This window comes from Lathyrus oleraceus, chromosome 3 (assembly GCF_024323335.1).
Source record: "Lathyrus oleraceus cultivar Zhongwan6 chromosome 3, CAAS_Psat_ZW6_1.0, whole genome shotgun sequence".
In the NCBI taxonomy this organism is placed as follows: domain Eukaryota; kingdom Viridiplantae; phylum Streptophyta; class Magnoliopsida; order Fabales; family Fabaceae; genus Lathyrus; species Lathyrus oleraceus.
This window is the reverse complement of record NC_066581.1, coordinates 500,414,499-500,433,676: the sequence shown is the minus strand read 5'-3', so window position 1 is coordinate 500,433,676 and position 19,178 is coordinate 500,414,499. Positions and strand designations below refer to the sequence as shown.

General features: G+C 38.4%; 1 pseudogene; it reads right to left on the bottom strand.

Annotated features, from left to right (window-relative positions):
- Positions 1 to 781: 781 nt before the first annotated feature.
- The window catches only part of LOC127131837 (ABC transporter B family member 1-like), a 56,873-nt pseudogene continuing 38,476 nt past the window's right edge, over positions 782 to 19,178 (bottom strand).

Here is a 19,178-nt window from a genome sequence, read left to right as displayed (position 1 = left end):
TTTCGTGGAGATTGAAATAACAGCAAGGTACATAAAACAAACAAACATGGGCGACGGATATAAAGCTAAACAAATGGAAGCTTCAAGGAAGCTAAAACGGAAAAATGAAAATAGAAACTCGAAAAGGAAGCTAACTAGTTGCGGCAAGATTGACCGAAGGATGTAGGTAACCGTTTCGCCCGATGTTTTCTTTCTTCTTGTTCGTCTGTTGTGAGCTCCCGTTCGTCCTATGCTTTTTGATTTCTCCGAGCTCTTCCTTCCTTGTTAGTGAACAGTAGTGGCTCTTCTAAAAAATTAGGGTTGGTGTACTTTTTATATGTGACTAATCTCCTTCCTCTGCTGTATAGTGGAGTCTGTTCGTACGGAGGATGCTTGGAGGTTTTTTGTCCTCTCCCCAGCTTGGTGGTCCCTCCCTCAATTCTCTTCATTTCGAAAACTTTACTATTGGTAAGAAAGGTTTTACCACTGTAAACCTACTTTGATGAAAATAGGATGCGTTTTTGACTCGAATTGATTTTGTGTGTTATGTGTTGCAGCAATCCTGCTACATTGGCTATAGCCTCCCCAACTAGTTGTGTGGCCTTAGCATGAGCAGCTTATAAATCACCATAGAAACCCGACATAAACATTTTCTGTAAGACAGTGGCTGCGACAACAACCGGGAAGACAGCAACGAGAACAAGGGCAAGCCGCCACTGCAATACAAACCAGAATTCCTAGCACTTGAAGGCCTTGCACTACTTTTTCTGGCATTGCTTGTTGAACTTTCATTTGCCGTCTCCTACAATCTGATAAGCTTGGCATAAACTCCATTTTCACCTTTAGCAAAGAGCTCGTCGTGAGTTCCGATTTAAGAAACACTTCTGTGCTGAAGTACATCGACAATGTCCGCTTTGCGAATAGTAGATAGTTGATGCGCGACTACAAGAGTTGTTCTACCAATCATGAACCTATCAAGAGCTTCTTGAACCAGCTTTTCTGACTCAAAGTCCAATGCACTCGTGGCCTCGTCTAGAAGAAGAATTGTCGGGTTTTTCAGCATTGCCCTTGCAATTGCTATTCTCTGCTTTTGTCCCCCTGATAGTTGCAACCCTCTCTCCCCAACTTGTGTTTCATAACCTTGAGGAAGTTTGAAGATGAATGAATGAGCATTAGCTACTCTAGAAGCTTCTTCTATCTCAACCTGATCTACACCAGGCCTGCCCAATAGTATATTTTCTTTAATTGTGGTGGCAAATAAAGCAGGCTCTTTGCTCACAAGTCCTATTTGTTGTCTCAACCATTTAAGCTTCAATGTCTTAACATCATGTTCGTCTATCAAAACTTGTCTAGAAGAAGGGTCATAGAATCTCTCAATTAGGGATACAACTATGCTTTTTCCAGAGCCACTGCTTCCAACCAAAGTTATGGTCTTTCCAGAAGGAACATTCAAGGAGAGATTGTGAAGGATTTGAACTTCAGGTCTTGATGGATATGAAAAGTTCACATTTTTAAGCTCCACTAGTCCCGTCAAACTCTCTAACTCCAAACTCGAGTCACTATTTTTGTCTATACAAGGCTTGTGATCAATCACATGGAAAATTTTCGCAGCAGCAACTCTGGCCTTTGTAAATGCGGCCATGCTTGGTGCAGACTGGCCTAAAGCCAATCCACCGATCATAACAGCAAACATTGTAGCAATTGCAAGTCCTCCATTGGTGTAGTGATGCCTAACCAAATAACCTCTATACCATAACAAAAGTGCATAACAGCAGAAAACAACAAAGTATGTGTTGGTGTAAGCCCTAGAGGCCAATACTTTTGGTACTTGTATCGAATAATAAAAGGCTTTTCTTTATTATGGTTGATTAATAAAGTCCCTGGAATAGATAGTCTGTTTAATGTATTAAGTGTGACTTAATCATGAGAACACATTAAACATAAGGACACTATTCTTAAAGTATCCGTAGTCGAGCTTTAGTGTGAAGTGGGATAACATTAAAGCATTAAGACTATTATGTTTGTAGACTGATGATCACATCTCATGGATCATGGATAAAGAGTTATCAAGTCTTAAACATAGGTATGAATATCAGGAGTAATATTTATACCGGATTGACCCGCTATGAGAATACTATATAGAAAGTTATGCAAAGTGTCATAAGTTATTCTCATGGTGATAATGGTGTATACCACTCTTCGACCTGAAACCACTATGGACCCTAGATGTGGAGTGGAGTGCTTTATTGTTGATCCAACGTTGTCCGTAACTGGATAACCATAAAGAAAGTTGATGGGTACTCCACGAAGCATGCTGAGGGACATGAGTGACCTAGATGGAATTTGCCCATCCTGCATAACAGGATAAATGTCTATGGGCCCAATATTGAACTGGACAAGGATGACACGGTCTATGCCTTGTGTTCAATATAGACATAAGGGCAAAAGGGTAATTATACAAATAAGTATTATCACAGAAGGTTTTGTCAGATCACATGACATTTTCGTGTCTTGGGTAGCAGTGATGTGTTGCTAGATACCGCTCACTGTTTATTATGTTAAATGCGTGATTTAATATAATTGCCAACGTCACGAAAACCTACAGGGTCACACACAAAGGACGGATTGATGAGAGATAGAGTAACTAAGGAATATCGTAAGGTACGGTGCCCTTAAGTGAATTATAGAACATCGTAAGGTACGGTGTACTTGAGTAGAATACGAAATATGGTAAGGTACCATGGGCTTAAGTGATTTTGGGCATATTATAAGATATGGGCCAAAATACACTTAAGTGGGCTTTTAGCTTGAAGCCCATACAAGTGGTTCTACAAATAGAACCCTTGCGCAGAAGCATTCATTGCAGTTGCATTATTTTTGTTTTATCTCTCTCTCTCTCTCACTCAAAGCCTTCATTCGTACCAGCTAGCACTGAGATTGAAGGAACCCGTTCGTGTGGACTGAGTATAGACGTTGTCATCGTTCAACGTTCGTTATTGCTCCGTGGATCTGCATCAAAGGTTTTGAACGTCAAAAGAGATATGCACCAAAGGTTTCAATCGTCACAAGAGGTAAATATTCTATCACTGATCATGACCATTCGTAAGGATCTCTAAAGGAGAAAATTTTATTTCCGCTGCGTTTTGGACCGCAATTCTCCTTCAGTGGTATCAGAGCCACTTACGAAACCATGACTCAGATAGCTATTTATTTTCTGTATTAATATGATTAAAAGACAGAATGAATCAAGTAATTAAACGAGTAATTAAATTTGGCATCATGAGTGTAAGAGTTGGATGATTGATGTTGACTATGCTTCGGAACCGACATTAGTATGGTGAAGCAGCGATACATCGATCGTCCATAGGTTATGCAATTGAGACCGATCAACTTATATATGATATAAGTAATCCAAATGCAAAGTACGGTATATGTGATATGCTGTTTCTATTTCGTTCATTCAAACACTAAATGGTTGTTTTCCTTTGAGCGATCAATGGTCATTTGCTTCGGAATCCGACATTAGTATGGTGAAGCAATGACCCGTTGATCAATCATACTGAATCAACAATCGAGGTGTGTTTGACGGTCTGAAATCGGTGCATTAGGGTTGGTGACGGCGCAAGGGTTGTGCCGTCAAAGATTTGTGAATTTAGGGCTTTTGGAACACGTCTGTTGACTATTTCAAAGTTTTGTTATTTTGGCTGCGTGACGTTCGTCACGAGCTTGTGACGATCGTAACAAGCTGGACGTGACGGTCGTCACGTGCTTTGTGACGGTCGTCACACTCACAAATCCAGAATTCTAGGCGTTTCTGTTTTTGGCCGCGTGACGCTCGTTATGGGCCTGTGACGGTCGTAACAAGCTTGTGACAGTCGTAACATGCTTGTGACGGTCGTCACACTCACAGAGTCAGAATTCTCGGGGTTTCTGTTTTGTGACTGCGCAAGAGTTGTGATGATGCAAAACGATGTCCATTTCAAATGAATTGTTCATTAAAAATTTTGGACAGGGGCGCTGCCCCATTGACCCCTGTCTGCTGATCGTTCAGCGGAAACCCCGACTAACTCTGCCTAGTATGATCGGTCGCCGAAATTTAATTTGGTTTTAATAAATTAAAGAAATTAAAAATTAATAATAATAATAATGTGTTTATCATTATTGCCTTATGGTGATCAGTTATGGCCTTAGTCTTCTTTCATTTTGTTTTGGGTTTTTAAATACGACCTGCGTGTCGTGCCTCTCCTTTTAATCTCTTAATGTAACTTCTTTTCTCATCTCAATCCCTCGTATGTAAAACGAGTTTCTTCTGTAATGTAATGTTATGAAGAAAAAATTCAATATCAAAGGAGGACAATGTTATGAAGAAAGAGAAGAATTCAATATCAAAGGAGGACAACCTTGAAGATCTTGCTTGGAGAAGCTTAGATCGTTATTAGGTTAGCTTAGGTTCTCTCATTGGCTTGGGAGAACAATTGTGCTAGGGGCCATAACTGTTTCATTATATATGTTGATGCATGTGAATGTATGTTGATGCATGTGAATGTATGTTGATGTATGTTGTTGCATGTGAGAGACGATTTATATGATAAATAAGCCGGTGAGATCATAACGATTACAATTCCCTCAAATTAAATATTAAGTTTATGCTTTCCAAGTTTTAGCACTCATCAAGACTAGTATCGGATAATGTAGGTTTCGCCTACGCGAGGTGCATGTTCTATATTAGTAAGGTGCGATGGGATAATTGTAATATCCAACTGCTAAAACAATGGGTCAAACTTAACTAAACAAATTATGATAATATTATATATGTTTGCTTTCCAAGTTTTAGCACTCATCAAGACTAGTATCGGATAATGTAGGTTTCGCCTACGCGAGGTGCATATTCAATATTAGTAAGGTGCGATGGGATAATTGTAATATCTAAATGCTAAGGCAATGGGTCAAACTTAATTATAATAATATCATATATGTTTAGAAGCAAGAGTTGGGAATGATCCATATGATGGATTGGAATAAGGAGTTATTCACCCAACTGAAATTTTCGAGAGTTGTATGAGATACAATTGGAAGGAGTTCCTACCTAAATAACCTAGTTTTGTGTAATCCGCCTACGCGGACTTAGAACAAAGTGAAATATGGATCTCGACCCACTAGAAAATCTTCCAACGGGATTTTCCGAATCAAATGATGAGGGTCATTTGTTTTGAGTAAAATAGTGGGAGCATATTTAATTAAAGGCCTAATTAAATATGTCAATGATACTTATATTTTCATTAATCTCAATAAACACCTCTAACAAACATTTTGCGATCAATCCTTGACAAAGATAAATTGTCTGGGACAAATCTCTAGATTGGCACCGAAACCTGAGGATTGTCCTCAAACATAATAGAAAGCTGTATGTCTTGGAGACACCTGTTCCTGAATAGGAACCTCCTAGTTCTGCACCTAAGGCAGAAAGAGATGCTTATAAGAAGCATGTTGATGATGCCAATGAAACTGCTTGTCTCATGCTAGCTACCATGAACTCAGAATTGTAAAAGCAACATGAGAACATGGCAGCGTTCGATATGATCGAACACTTGAAGATGCTCTATCAAGAGCAAGCAAGGCATGAAAGGTTTGAAGTTTCAAAAGCCCTTTTTCAAGGAAAGTTAGCTGAGGGAGCCCCTGTAGGCCCCCATGTGCTCAAGATGATTGGGTATGTGGAAAACCTTGAAAGATTGGGTTTTCCCCTCGGAAGGGAACTTGCAACTGATCTGATCTTGCAATCGTTGCCAGGTGGATTCAGTCAATTTGTCCTAAATTTCAATCTGAATGATATGGACAAATCTCTTCACGAACTGCTAGCCATGTTAAGAACTGCTGAGCAGAATCTGAAGACAAAAAGGAAGTCCATTCTGATGATCAGAAATGGAAAGAGACAGAACAAAAGGCCCACCAAGCAGGGTGATGAAGGGAAAGGCAAGGATGTTGCCAAACCCAGACCCATTATTGCTGCTTTGAAGCCTAGTGGAGGCATAACAAAGGCAGTCACATGCTTCCATTGCGGTAAGACCGGACACTGGAAGAGAAACTGCCCAAAGTACTTGGAAGATGACAAAAATCTCCATTCACAATGGTTTTCAGAGGAGGTTTTCAGTAGTTCATGACATTCACTGATGATTTTAGTAGATATGGTTATGTGTATTTAATGAAACACAAATCAGAGTCCTTTGAAAAATTCAAGGAATTCAAGAATGAAGTACAAAACAAACTAGGTAAGAATATTAAAACTCTTCGATCAGATCGAGGTGGTGAATATTTAAGCCTAGAGTTTGATGACCATCTGAAAGAGTGTGGGATCCTATCCCAACTTACTCTTCCTGGAACACCCCAATGAAGTGGTGTATCTGAGAGAAGAAATCGAACCCTGTTAGACATGGTCCGATCCATGATGAGTCACGCCGATCTTCCAAACTCCTTTTGGGGACATGCACTATTGACAGCAGCTTACACACTAAACCGTGTTCCATCCAAAAAGGTTGAGAAGACACCATATGAGATATGGAGTGGTAAGAAACCACATATGTCTTACATAAAGATTTGGGGTTGCGAAGTTTATGTAAAACGACATATTTCAACTAAGCTTGAGCCTAAATCTGAAAAATGCTTATTTGTGGGGTATCCTAAAGAAACAAGAGGGTATTACTTCTACAATCCTTCTGAGGGCAAAGTGTTTGTCGCTCGAACTGGAGTTTTCCTAGAAAAGGATTTTATTTCCAAAGGAATCAGTGGGAGGAAAGTAGAGTTTGAAGAAATTCAAGAATCACAAAGCATTGATACACCTATGGATGAATTAGAGCAGGAAACACAAGTAGTTGTGTAAGAGCAACCTGCTCAAGTAGAACAAGACCATCGTAGGTCAGGCAGGATACGTCACCTACCTGAAAGATATGGATATCTCATAACTGATCAAGGTGATGTATTACTCATGGTTCAAGAACGGAGATGAGCCTTGTGTCTACAAGAAGGTTAGTGGGAGCATGATCGTTTTCTGGTATTATATGTAGATGACATATTACTCATTGGAAACGATATCCCTACCTTACAACAAGTAAAGTCTTGGTTGGGGAAATGCTTTTCTATGAAGGACTTAGGTGAAGCAGCCTATATATTAGGAATCAGAATGTAATCTAGTTATGTGTTTTACTTAAATGGTGGCGCTGTGAGCTAGAAAAGTTCAAAGCAAGATACAGTTGCTGATTCTACAACCGAGGCCGAGTATATTATTGCCTCAAGTGCAGCAAAGGAAGCTGTTTTGATCAAAAAGTTCGTTAGTGAACTTGGCGTGGTTCCTAGCATTGTGGATCCCATTGGTCTCTATTATGATAACAATGGTGCTATCGCACAAGCTAAGGAGCCTAGATCTCACCAACGATCCAAACACATACTTAGGCGTTATCATCTCATTCGAGATATAATAGATAGAAGAGATGTGAAAATATGCAGAGTACCTACACTTGACAATATTGCTGACCCACTGACAAAGCCTCTTGCGCAGCATAAGCATGATGGCCATACTAGATATATGGGTATTAAGGGTATGCCTGATTGGCTCTAGTGCTAGTGGGAGATTGTTGGTGTAAGCCATAGAGGCCAATATTTTTGGTACTTGTATCGAATAATAAAAGGCTTTTCTTTATTATGGTTGATTAATAAAGTCCCTGGAATAGATAGTCTGTTTAATGTATTAACTATGACTTGCTCATGAGTGTTAGACGGTGTGGCTAGTGATCGAGAGGGGGGGGGGGTGAATAGATCAACTCTTTAAAATAACCGGATTTAAAAATCTTATCAGAGTTTTTGAAACATAGCGGAAAATTTCAGTCCCGAATCGACTTCCGTCTATTCTGAACTGCTACTGGAAAACCGGACACACGAATTTATTGCTGGATTTGAATTAGAACGATAAAGATTATTAACACCAGAATCTTATCTAATCAAATGCACTTATCACTAAATCCTGATTCCAATGAATAAAACTCAGCTAACAGTTTTGTCAAACATTTGGTGTGTATGTGATCAATGATGAACAGTGGTGGCGTTTAGATAAAGAAGTTTTCTTGCCACTGTTGTATCACTAAAACTACAGCCACAATACACCAACTGAAATCACAAAGCTGTTGAAAACGTAAAGAGAGATAAGGAAAGAATACGATACGTAGAGATTTGGTAAGGAAGTTCCCCACGTCGTCCTCGCGTGTGGGTACGTCTCCCTCTCAATTTCAAATGAAATTGAGAACTGTAATTATCAATAATGCCGAATTTGTTGATACAAGGTTACAATACACAGACAGAATTCTAAATCCCAAGAACTTCTTCTTGTATAAAACCTCCACTTGATCTGAGCTCGATCAAGAATTTCCTGCAAGAAATTGCAAACAATTCACCAGTTCCACGACCTGTTTGCGAAATCACCCGATTTCCAAACCCTACGCTACGGCTGAATCTGTTCTGCAAACGTGACTAACAAACCCGCAAGAACACTCCAGTTCTTGAAAGACAAACCGTTTGGTTTTCCCTCGAAACCCCCTTCAACCTTCAACTCAGCTAGAACCTCGATCGTTCCACTTAACACCTCAGCTAGATCCTTGATCATACCACTGAACGTTATCTCGTTGATCCTTTAATCCAAAGAACAAGAATGATTATGTGTTGATGTTCTTGAAGAAAAGTGATTGAGAAGATGAAGAAGTGAAGTCTCTTTCAGGTTTCTAACTGCTCAAAAACAATTGCTGCTACGCACTCCTTTGATCTTGTGTTCAACTGTTTTTCTCTTCTGAATTCGTCCCTTGCACTGCTGTCACAATACTTCTTATATATGAAAGACAGAAGCTGTTAGTAGACAAAACAGACTTATGCATTGATACAAAAGGTTATGCATCGATGCATACTGTAACTTGATTAATTTTAGAAAATTAATGTAAGCATGTATCGATGCCAAGCTCGTATGTATCGATACATAGAGTATTTTAACTAAGCATGTATCGATACAAGACTCGTATGGATCGATACATAGAGCATTTTAACTGGCTATGTATCGATACAAGACTCGTATGGATCGATACATACTGAAGCAAAAATGTTTTGTAATTTGCAACAAATTTATGGATCGATGCATATGAACATGTATTGATACATACTGACACAAAATAGTTTTTATGAGTTCTTTTAAGAGATGTATCAATGTGGATCTTTATGTATAGACATGAAACAATAGTATAGGCTAAAAACACAAATTAATCATGTAAAATAATGCACAACCACCAATTTGACAATGATTACACAATTTGCTATAATTCAAAACTTATTCAAAGTAAAGAATTTGCTGACAAACTCCCCCTTTTTGATGATGGCAAATTTTTAGCAAGATGTGTGATTCTCCCCCTGAGTTTGTGCATATCTGTCAACATCTGCATTTCTCCCCCTTTGTCAACATCAAAAAGAAGAAAAAAACAGTTTTATCAAGGCAACATGTTGTAGCAGGGCACAACAAAAATGATAAAGAAGTTATCAATCACAAAGAAGGAAGCTTAAAAAGTAAAGAATCACTCACAAAGAATGACAAATGTGGGCAATAACATCAGAAGTAAACAGAAAGTAATAAGCATTTAAGTAGTAGGAAGGGTTTGAAAATTACATAAGCCAAGACATATATTGTACAACTAATCCAAAAAGAACTTAAGTGATATGCAATGAAATGCAGTGAGATGAAATGATGATGGTTTAATGTGGATTATAGCCACCACAGGACTCTTCGTCATCTCTATCAGGATCTCTGAAGCTTGGCGGAGGCGGAGGAGAAGGCATTGCATCTGGATTGTGGCCCATGAAGGTGTAGTGCCGGAATCGGTCCTGAACTTCAACACTTCTGAATCTGTCCATAATACCAGGATTGGCACGACAGTCGTCCATAAAACCAGACATTTCATTGTAGAAGACTTGGTGCCACTTAACCAGGTCTAGGTGCCAAGAGTGTTGGTTATGGTACATCCGTGTATGCTCATCATGCCACTCACGATGCTCCTTATGCCACTTATTTTGTTGTACATGCCAAAACCGTGCCTCTTCATGACGTTCTTGGTTGACAATCTCCATTTGTTGAAGCATTTGAGTGAGGTGCGCAGTAGATGTTGAAGATGAAGCACCGCCGGAGAACGGAGGAACCGTAGGGTCAGGTACATAGTTGGTTGGAGACCACCTTTGTGGCACCCAATCACCCCAACCAGCATTGTTATCAGCTGCAGGCTCATCTGCTTCATTCACATCATGCATTTCTTCATCAGGATGGTCTTCAACTACATGAATCCGCTCAGAAGGCACATCAAAGTTATAGATCCTTGTTTTGGATTTCCTTTCAAAGAAATAGAAACATTGACGATCCTTGTCCCACCGATATCCCATATGAGATAAAGTGGAAGAGTCAAACTCTTGAGCAGCAGATGGTGATATGAGAGGAACAAGAGGCATTGCAACATTCCAGAACTTAAGAATCTTCCTGATTTGAGACGCATACCCAAGAGCAACATTCTTGGCACTGTTACGCATGAAAAAGAGGCGCTTCACAAAGTAATTTACCCAATTCAATGGAACCTTATTTTGAAGAATATACAGGAGATGAATGCATGCCCTGTCTAACCTAGAATGTCCACTGTTTGCTGGATGCAGAATGTGCGAGATAATCCAATGGAGTATACGAGGAATTTTCTTTATCATACCAGACGTAACATGTTCATCCTCACCCAGCGGTCTGTCCAGTTTCAAGATAGATGGAGTAAACTCCTTCAGGTTAAATCCAGTATCAAAATGCAGGTCATGCCAGGTCTTGAAAGTAAGCGACGGAAGCGGAATTTGAAACACTGTTTCCCAATCAGCAGCTTCAAAAGTATAGGTTCTGACACCGATAGAACACTTAAACATATATCCTCTACCAGATTGTAAGCCAGCATAAAATGCACAGATAAAATCCTCATGGTAATCATCCTTTGTAGACAAAAATGACCCAAGTTTTTGTGCATGAAGGAGTTCAACCACATCATTGAGATGCAGATGAATAGCATCATGTTTATCGAAAACATGGAGTTTCATAACTAACCTTGTCTTGAAGGAATCCTCAAACTCAGTAGCAATAGTAGGATGAAGCAAATCTAAGGCATTTGGAGGAATTTCTGGTAACTACTGGGAAGTGCCAACCGGTTCCTTTCCTTTTCCTTTTCCCTTTGCTCTAGCTGGAATGGTTCTTGGAGGCATGGTGATGAACGGTTGAAGATGAATTTAGGGTTTTAGAAAGAATGATGATGAAGGAAATTAGGGTTAGCCGCAGGTTTTGGGAGGTATGGTAGCTGCTGATACTAAGTTTGTGAAGAGATGTGATAAGAGTTGCTGATGTGTCGATCCATGAGTGAGAAAAAAATGCATTTAATCCAAATACGAATCAGTATGTGTCGATGCATATGGGCATGGATCGATCCATGTCACGCATTTTTGTTTTTAAAGGGTCTATGTATCGATACAAACGACGGATGGATCGATACATACTGAACCAATTTTGACAGATTTGAAATGAGAAAGACATGAATCGATACATACATGTTCGTATCGATACATACTGATGCTACACCAAATTTAATTAATTTTATGCAGTATGGATATGCATTATGAAGTATGTCATGATAATTATGCCCAAGTATGATTCACAAATCAGATTTTAATGTTCAAACAATATATGCAAAGAAATTCACATAAACGAGAGTGGGGAATTTTTTTCTAACATACAATATCACATAGTTCTAAAAGAAATATAGAAAGGAGTGATATTACCTCTGTTGATGTAATCTTGTGAGGTATAAATGAAATCTAAAACAAATCTCATCAACCAAGGTGAGGCATAATATAGATAAGAATAAACATGCTTAAGACAATAACGAAGAGAGATCTAAAATCCCTAATTCATGACGAATGTTGAAGAACGGTTCCGTTGCCAAAGGTTTAGTGAAAATGTCAGCAAGCTGGTTTTTAGAATCAACATGCTCAAATACAACGTCTTCTTTTTCAACATGGTCGCGAAGAAAGTGATGTCTAATCTCTATGTGTTTAGTGCGTGAGTGTAAAACAGGATTTTTAGTAAGGTTGATGGCACTAGTGTTGTCACATTTTATTGGAATACGTTTGAGTTGAATGTTAAAGTCTTGTAGTTGTTGCTTTAGCCACAAAATCTGAGCGCAACAACTATCGGCTGCAACGTACTCAGCCTCTGCAGTTGACAAAGCCACAGATACCTACTTTTTGCTATGCCAACTTACCAAGGAGTTTGAAAACAAGTGACATGTACCACTCGTGCTTTTCCTATCTGATTTGTAGCCAGCAAAATCAGAATCGGAGTAACCTACTAAGCTACAATCACTTCCTTTAGAATACCAAAGCCCATATTTAGATGTTCCATGAAGATATCTAAATATACGCTTAACAGCTTTTAGGTGTGATTCCTTAGGATTTGATTGATATCGCGCACACATACAAACACTAAACAAGATGTCAGGTCTAGAAGCAGAAAGATACAGAAGAGATCCAATCATACCTCTGAACTTTTTGACATCTACACTCTTACCATGCTCATCTTTATCTAGATTTCCGTTGGTAGGCATAGGGGTGTCAATTGATTTTGAATCATTCATTCCAAAGCGCTTGAGTAGTTCTCTGCAGTATTTTGTTTGACATACTGCTGTACCCTCATCTAGTTGCTTTATCTGAAGTCCTAGGAAGTAATTCAGCTCCCGCATAAGACTCATCTCAAATTCACCCTGCATAACCTTAGAAAATTCTTCGACCAAGTGTATGTTAGTTGAACCAAAAATTATATCGTCTACATAAACTTGAACTAAAAGAATGTGCTTTCCCTTGTGTTTAATAAAGAGGGTATTATCCACTTTACCTCTTGAATATCCATGATCAATTAGAAATTTGCTAAGCTTTTCATACCAAACCCGAGGGGCTTGTTTAAGACCATACAAAGCTCGTTTTAATTTGTAAACATAATCTGGATTTTCAGCATTCTCAAAACCAAGAGGTTGTGAGACATACACCTCTTCATTTATGACACCATTTAGAAACGCACTCTTTACGTCCATTTGGTAAAGCTTAAAATTATTAGAACACACATAGGCAAGCAAGAGGCGTATAGCTTCAAGGCGAGCAACTGGAGCATAAGTTTCCTCATAGTCTATGCCCTCCTCTTGGTTATACCCTTGTGCTACTAAACGTGCCTTGTTCCTAGTTATCACTCCGTTTTCATCAAGCTTATTTCTAAAAACCCATTTAGTACCTATGATATGATGATCTCGCGGACGAGGGACAAGTTCCCAAACGTCATTTCTTTTAAATTGATTAAGCTCTTCTTGCATGGCCATTAGCCAAAATTCATCAATCAAGGCCTCTTTGGCATTTTTAGGTTCTACTTGTGAAACAAACGCGAAGTGAGAACAAAAATTACTTATCTTAGAACGAGTCATTACTCCCTTTGAAATATCTCCCAAGATGTTGTCGATAGGATGGTCTTTTGAAGATTTCCAAGCTGGTGGAAGGTCATTCACTTCAGCTGTCCTTTCTTCCTCATCTTCTTCATGACTAGTATCTTCCTCCTTCTCATGGGCAGCTGTTCTAGACTGATCAGTTTCCGTAACAGCTTCCTTGAGTATGTCTTCTGTAGATACACCTGCGTCATCAAAAGAAATACCTTTTCTGACACTTTTCGGATAAGACTCATCAAAAGAAACATGGACAAATTCTTCAACAGTAAGTAAACGCTTATTATATACTCTATATGCTTTACTTGAATGTGAGTATCCAAGAAAGATACCTTCATCCGCTTTTGCATCAAACTTCCCAATATTTTCCTTACCATTATTCAAAACAAAACACTTACAACCGAATACGTGAAGATGTGACAAGTTTGGCTTTCTTCCTTTTAAAAGCTCATAAGGGGTTTTATTTAGAATAGGACGGATTAAGATCCTGTTTAAAACATAACAAGCTGTGCTAACTGCATCAGCCCAAAAATATTTTGGTAATCCACCGTTATTTAGCATTGTTCTTGCCAACTCTTCTAAAACACGATTTTTACGCTCCACAACGCCATTTTGTTGTGGAGTTCGAGGAGATGAAAAGTTATGCTCAATACCATACTTGTCACAGTACTTATCAAAGTGATAGTTTTGAAATTCACCACCATGATCGCTACGAATTGTAACTATTTTGGAATTCATTTTGTTTTGGGACAGATTTGCAAAATTCTTAAAAGCAGAAAAAGTTTCATCTTTGCTATGAAGGAATATAGTCCAAGTAAATCTAGAATAGTCGTCGACAATTACAAAACCATAATAATTTCCACCTAAGCTCTTTGTCCTAGAAGGTCCAAAGAGATCCATATGGAGAAGCTCAAGGGGTCGTGAAGTTGAAATTACATTTTTAGATTTAAAAGAGACCCTCGTTTGCTTTCCCATTTGGCACGCATCACATAGGTGGTCTTTTGAAAATGTTATTTTTGGAAGACCGACTACTCGATCCTTAGATACAACCTTATTAAGCAAATCGAAATTAACATGCGTTAAACGTCTATGCCAAAGCCAAGAATCATCATTCAAGGTAACTAGACATTTAGTGCTTGTTAAAGATACATCAAAAAGGTCAAGCATATAGATATTGTTTACTCTTACTCCCTTAAACACAACGTTCTGTTCAGCATGCTCAATTATGCAGCAAGTTTTTGTGAAAGAAACTTTATAACCCTTGTCACACAGTTGACTTATGCTTAACAAATTGTGTTTAAGCCCCTCTACTAAATGGACATTAGAAATAGTAGTGGTAGAGGGATTACCTACACTACCTTTGCCAAGTATAGCTCCTTTGTTATTGTCTCCATAAGTAACATATCCCTTCTTCTTTGCTTTGAAGTCTATAAAAAGCGATATGTCACCGGTCATGTGCCTTGAGCAACCGCTGTCAAGAAACCATCTCCTATCTACGGAAGCAAGTCAATCATCCTACAATGTCAAAAGAGAGAAGTTGGTACCCAATTTTCATTGGGTCCAAGTGGGTAAGTGCTAACATGGTTGCCTTTTGGCTTCCATTGATAAATACCTTTAGGAACAAGAAATCTCCTAAACTTGCATTTCTCAATGGTATGGCCAGCATGATAACAATAATGACATAAACCATGATGATGCGTTTGTTTATTCTTGTTCATTAAATCCTTTGGAATAAAAAAGTATTTTGCATATGATGGATTTAATGACTTCTTAAACATCCTAGAGTCAACAACATAAGTAATCTTAGGTTGTAAAGCTTTTTCCAATTTGACCTTGAGAGTGTTTACCTCTTTTTGCCAAATATGACAAGCGTCGCAATACCTAACTTTACTACATCCATCAATGTCAATATCTTTTGAATTTTCTGCAATACTAGCTTTTAACGATTCTAAATCATTTTCAGCTTTGTATACTTTACCTTCCAGAAATGAAAAAATTTGTTTATCGGAAAATAATCTTTTAAAAGCATCTACAGCTTCGTTATGCAGTTTTTCAAAAGCTATTTTCAGTTCAGCAAAAGTCATAGAAGAGAAGTTATTATAGTAGGCTTGTTTTACCTTTTTATCATTGATTTTCTTCTTGTGGTAGGACAAATTTCTGGTGTGAGCCATAAGGCACAGATTTGCGGTTTCATCACTATCACTTGAACTTTGTGTGCTTGATGAATCACTGTCACTTTCCCATGCAATGTAAGCTCTTCTTTGTTTGTTGTACCCTTTTGGTGGAGCTTTTCCTTGATCCTTATACTTCATAGGACAGTCTGTTTTATAATGTCCAGATTTACCACAATTAAAACAAGATCCTCTTCCTCTACTCTTCTTATTCTCTTCCTGTTTTGAATCTGTAGATTGTCTTCGAAACTTCATGAGATTTTTGTCGGAATGCTTGACTCCGTTCTTTCGGATGAATCTATTATATCTCCTTACAAAAAGTCCCATTTTCTCATCATCCGAATCTTTGTCACTACTAGAATCATTGTGACTTTGCTCTTTTCGTGAGGACTTAGAGCTAGAGGCCACAAGAGCTATTGGCTTCTTCTCTCCTTCTTTGTCTCTCTTCTTCTCCTTTTCCTTCTTACTTTTGTTCTCAAACTTTTCAAGACTTTCTAATGCTTGTTGATGTTCTTCCAGATTTCCAAACAGAGTTGTAATCGAAAGTGTCGTTAGAACGTTGGCTTCCTTAATAGCTGTTACTTTAGGTTGCCATTCCCTGCTAAGACACCTCAGAATTTTATTAGTAGCTATTTCATTGGAAACAGGTTTTCCAAGTGCATTCAACCTATTAGTGAGATGAGTGAATCTCTTTTGCATGTCGGAGATAGATTCTCCTTGTTTCATGCGAAAGAGCTCAAACTCTTGATTGAGTGTGTTAATACGGGATTGTTTTACTTCAGTAGTACCCTCATGGGTAACTTCTAAAGCATCCCACATTTCTTTAGTTGTCGTGCAATGGGATACCCGATAATACTCATCAACACCAAGTGCTGAAATTAGCATATTTCGAGCTCTCCAATCACATGACCACTTTTTCTCATCTTTCTCATTCCAATCAGCTTCTGGTTTAGGAACTATGGCGCCATCCGCATTTGTCATGGTAATTTGAAAAGGACCATTTTCAATGGCAGCCCATACTAGCCTATCCACAGAATTTATATGAACTCGCATGCAGTCTTTCCAATAGCCGTAATTTTCACCGTTGAAAATCGGCGCTCTATTATACGCCCCCTTTGGTTCAGAATCCATATCGTTACAGGCAGCCACAGAGTACCAGCGAACCAGGCTCTGATACCACTTGTTAGATGGTGTGGCTAGTGATCGAGAGGGGGGGTGAATAGATCACCTCTTTAAAATAACCGGATTTAAAAATCTTATCAGAGTTTTTGAAACTTAGCGGAAAATTTCAGTCCCGAATCGAATTCCGTCTATTCTGAACCGCTACTGGAAAACCGGACACGCGAATTTATTGCTGGATTTGAATTAGAACGATAAAGATTATTAACACCAGAATCTTATCTAATCAAATGCACTTATCACTAAATTCTGATTCCAATGAATAAAACTCTGCTAACAGTTTTGTCAAACATTTGGTGTGTATGTGATCAATGATGAACAGTGGTGGCGTTTAGATAAAGAAGTTTTCTTGCCATTGTTGTATCACTAAAAGTACAGCCACAATACACCAACTGAAATCACAAAGATGTTGAAAACGTAAAGAGTGATAAGTAAAGAATACGATACGCAGAGATTTGGTAAGGAAGTTCCCCACGTCGTCCTCGCGTGTGGGTACGTCTCCCTCTAAATTTCAAATGAAATTGAGAACTGTAATTATCAATAATGCCGAATTCGTTGATACAAGGTTACAATACACAGACAGAATTCTAAATCCCAAGAACTTCTTCTTGTATAAAACCTCCACTTGATCTGAGCTCGATCAAGAATTTCCTGCAAGAAATTGCAAACAATTCACTGGTTCCACGACCTGTTTGCGAAATCACCCGATTTCCAAACCCTACGCTACGGCTGAATCTGTTCAGCTAGATCCTTGATCCTACCACTGAATGTTATCTTGTTGATCCTTTAATCCAAAGAACAAGAATGATTATGTGTTGATGTTCTTGAAGAAAAGTGATTGAGAAGATGAACAAGATGAAGTCTCTTTCAGGTTTCTAACTGCTCAAAAACAATTGCTGCTACACACTCCTTTGATCTTGTGTCCAACTGTTTTTCTCTTCTGAATTCGTCCCTTGCACTGCTGTCACAATACTTCTTATATATGAAAGACAGAACTTGTTAGTAGACAAAACAAACTTATGCATTGATACAAAAGGTTATGCATCGATGCATACTGTAACTTGATTAATTTTAGAGAATTAATGTAAGCATGTATCGATGCCAAGCTCGTATGTATCGATACATAGAGCATTTTAACTAAGCATGTATCGATACAAGACTTGTATGGATCGATACATAGAGCATTTTAACTGGCCATGTATAGATACAAGAATCGTATGGATCGATACATACTGAGCAAAAACGTTTTATAATTTGCAACAAATTTATGGATCGATGCATATGAACATGTATTGATACATACTGACACAAAATAGTTTTTATGAGTTCTTTTAAGAGATGTATCAATGTGGATCTTTATGTATAGACATGAAACAATAGTATAGGCTAAAAACACAAATGAATCATGTAAAATAATGCACAACCACCAATTTGACAATGATCACACAATTTGCTATCATTCAAAACTTATTCAAGAATTTGCTCACAATGAGAACACATTAAACATAAGGACACTATTCTTAAAGTATCCGTAGTCGAGCTTTAGTGTGAAGTGGGATAACATTAAAGCATTAAGACTATTATGTTCGTAGACTGATGATCACATCTCATGGATCATGGATAAAGAGTTATCAAGTCTTAAACATAGGTATGAATATCAGGAGTAATATTTATACCGGATTGACCCGCTATGAGAATACTATATAGAAAGTTATGCAAAGGGTCATAAGTTATTCTCATGGTGATAATGGTGTATACCACTCTTCGACCTGAAACCACTATGGACCCTAGATGTGGAGTGGAGTGCTTTATTGTTGATCCAACGTTGTGTGTAACTGGATAACCATAAAGACAGTTGATGGGTACTCCACGAAGCATGTTGAGGGACATGAGTGACCTAGATGGAATTTGCCCATCCTGCATAACAGGATAAATGTCTATGGGCCCAATATTGAACTGGACAAGGATGACACGGTCTATGCCTTGTGTTCAATATAGACATAAGGGCAAAAGGGTAATTATACAAATAAGTATTATCACAGAAGGTTTTGTCAGATCACATGACATTTTCGTGTCTTGGGTAGCAGTGATGTGTTGCTAGATACCGCTCACTGTTTATTATGTTAAATGCGTGATTTAATATAATTGCCAACGTCACGAAAACCTACAGGGTCACACACAAAGGACGGATTGATGAGAGATAGAGTAACTAAGGAATATCGTAAGGTACGGTGCCCTTAAGTGAATTATAGAACATCGTAAGGTACGGTGTACTTGA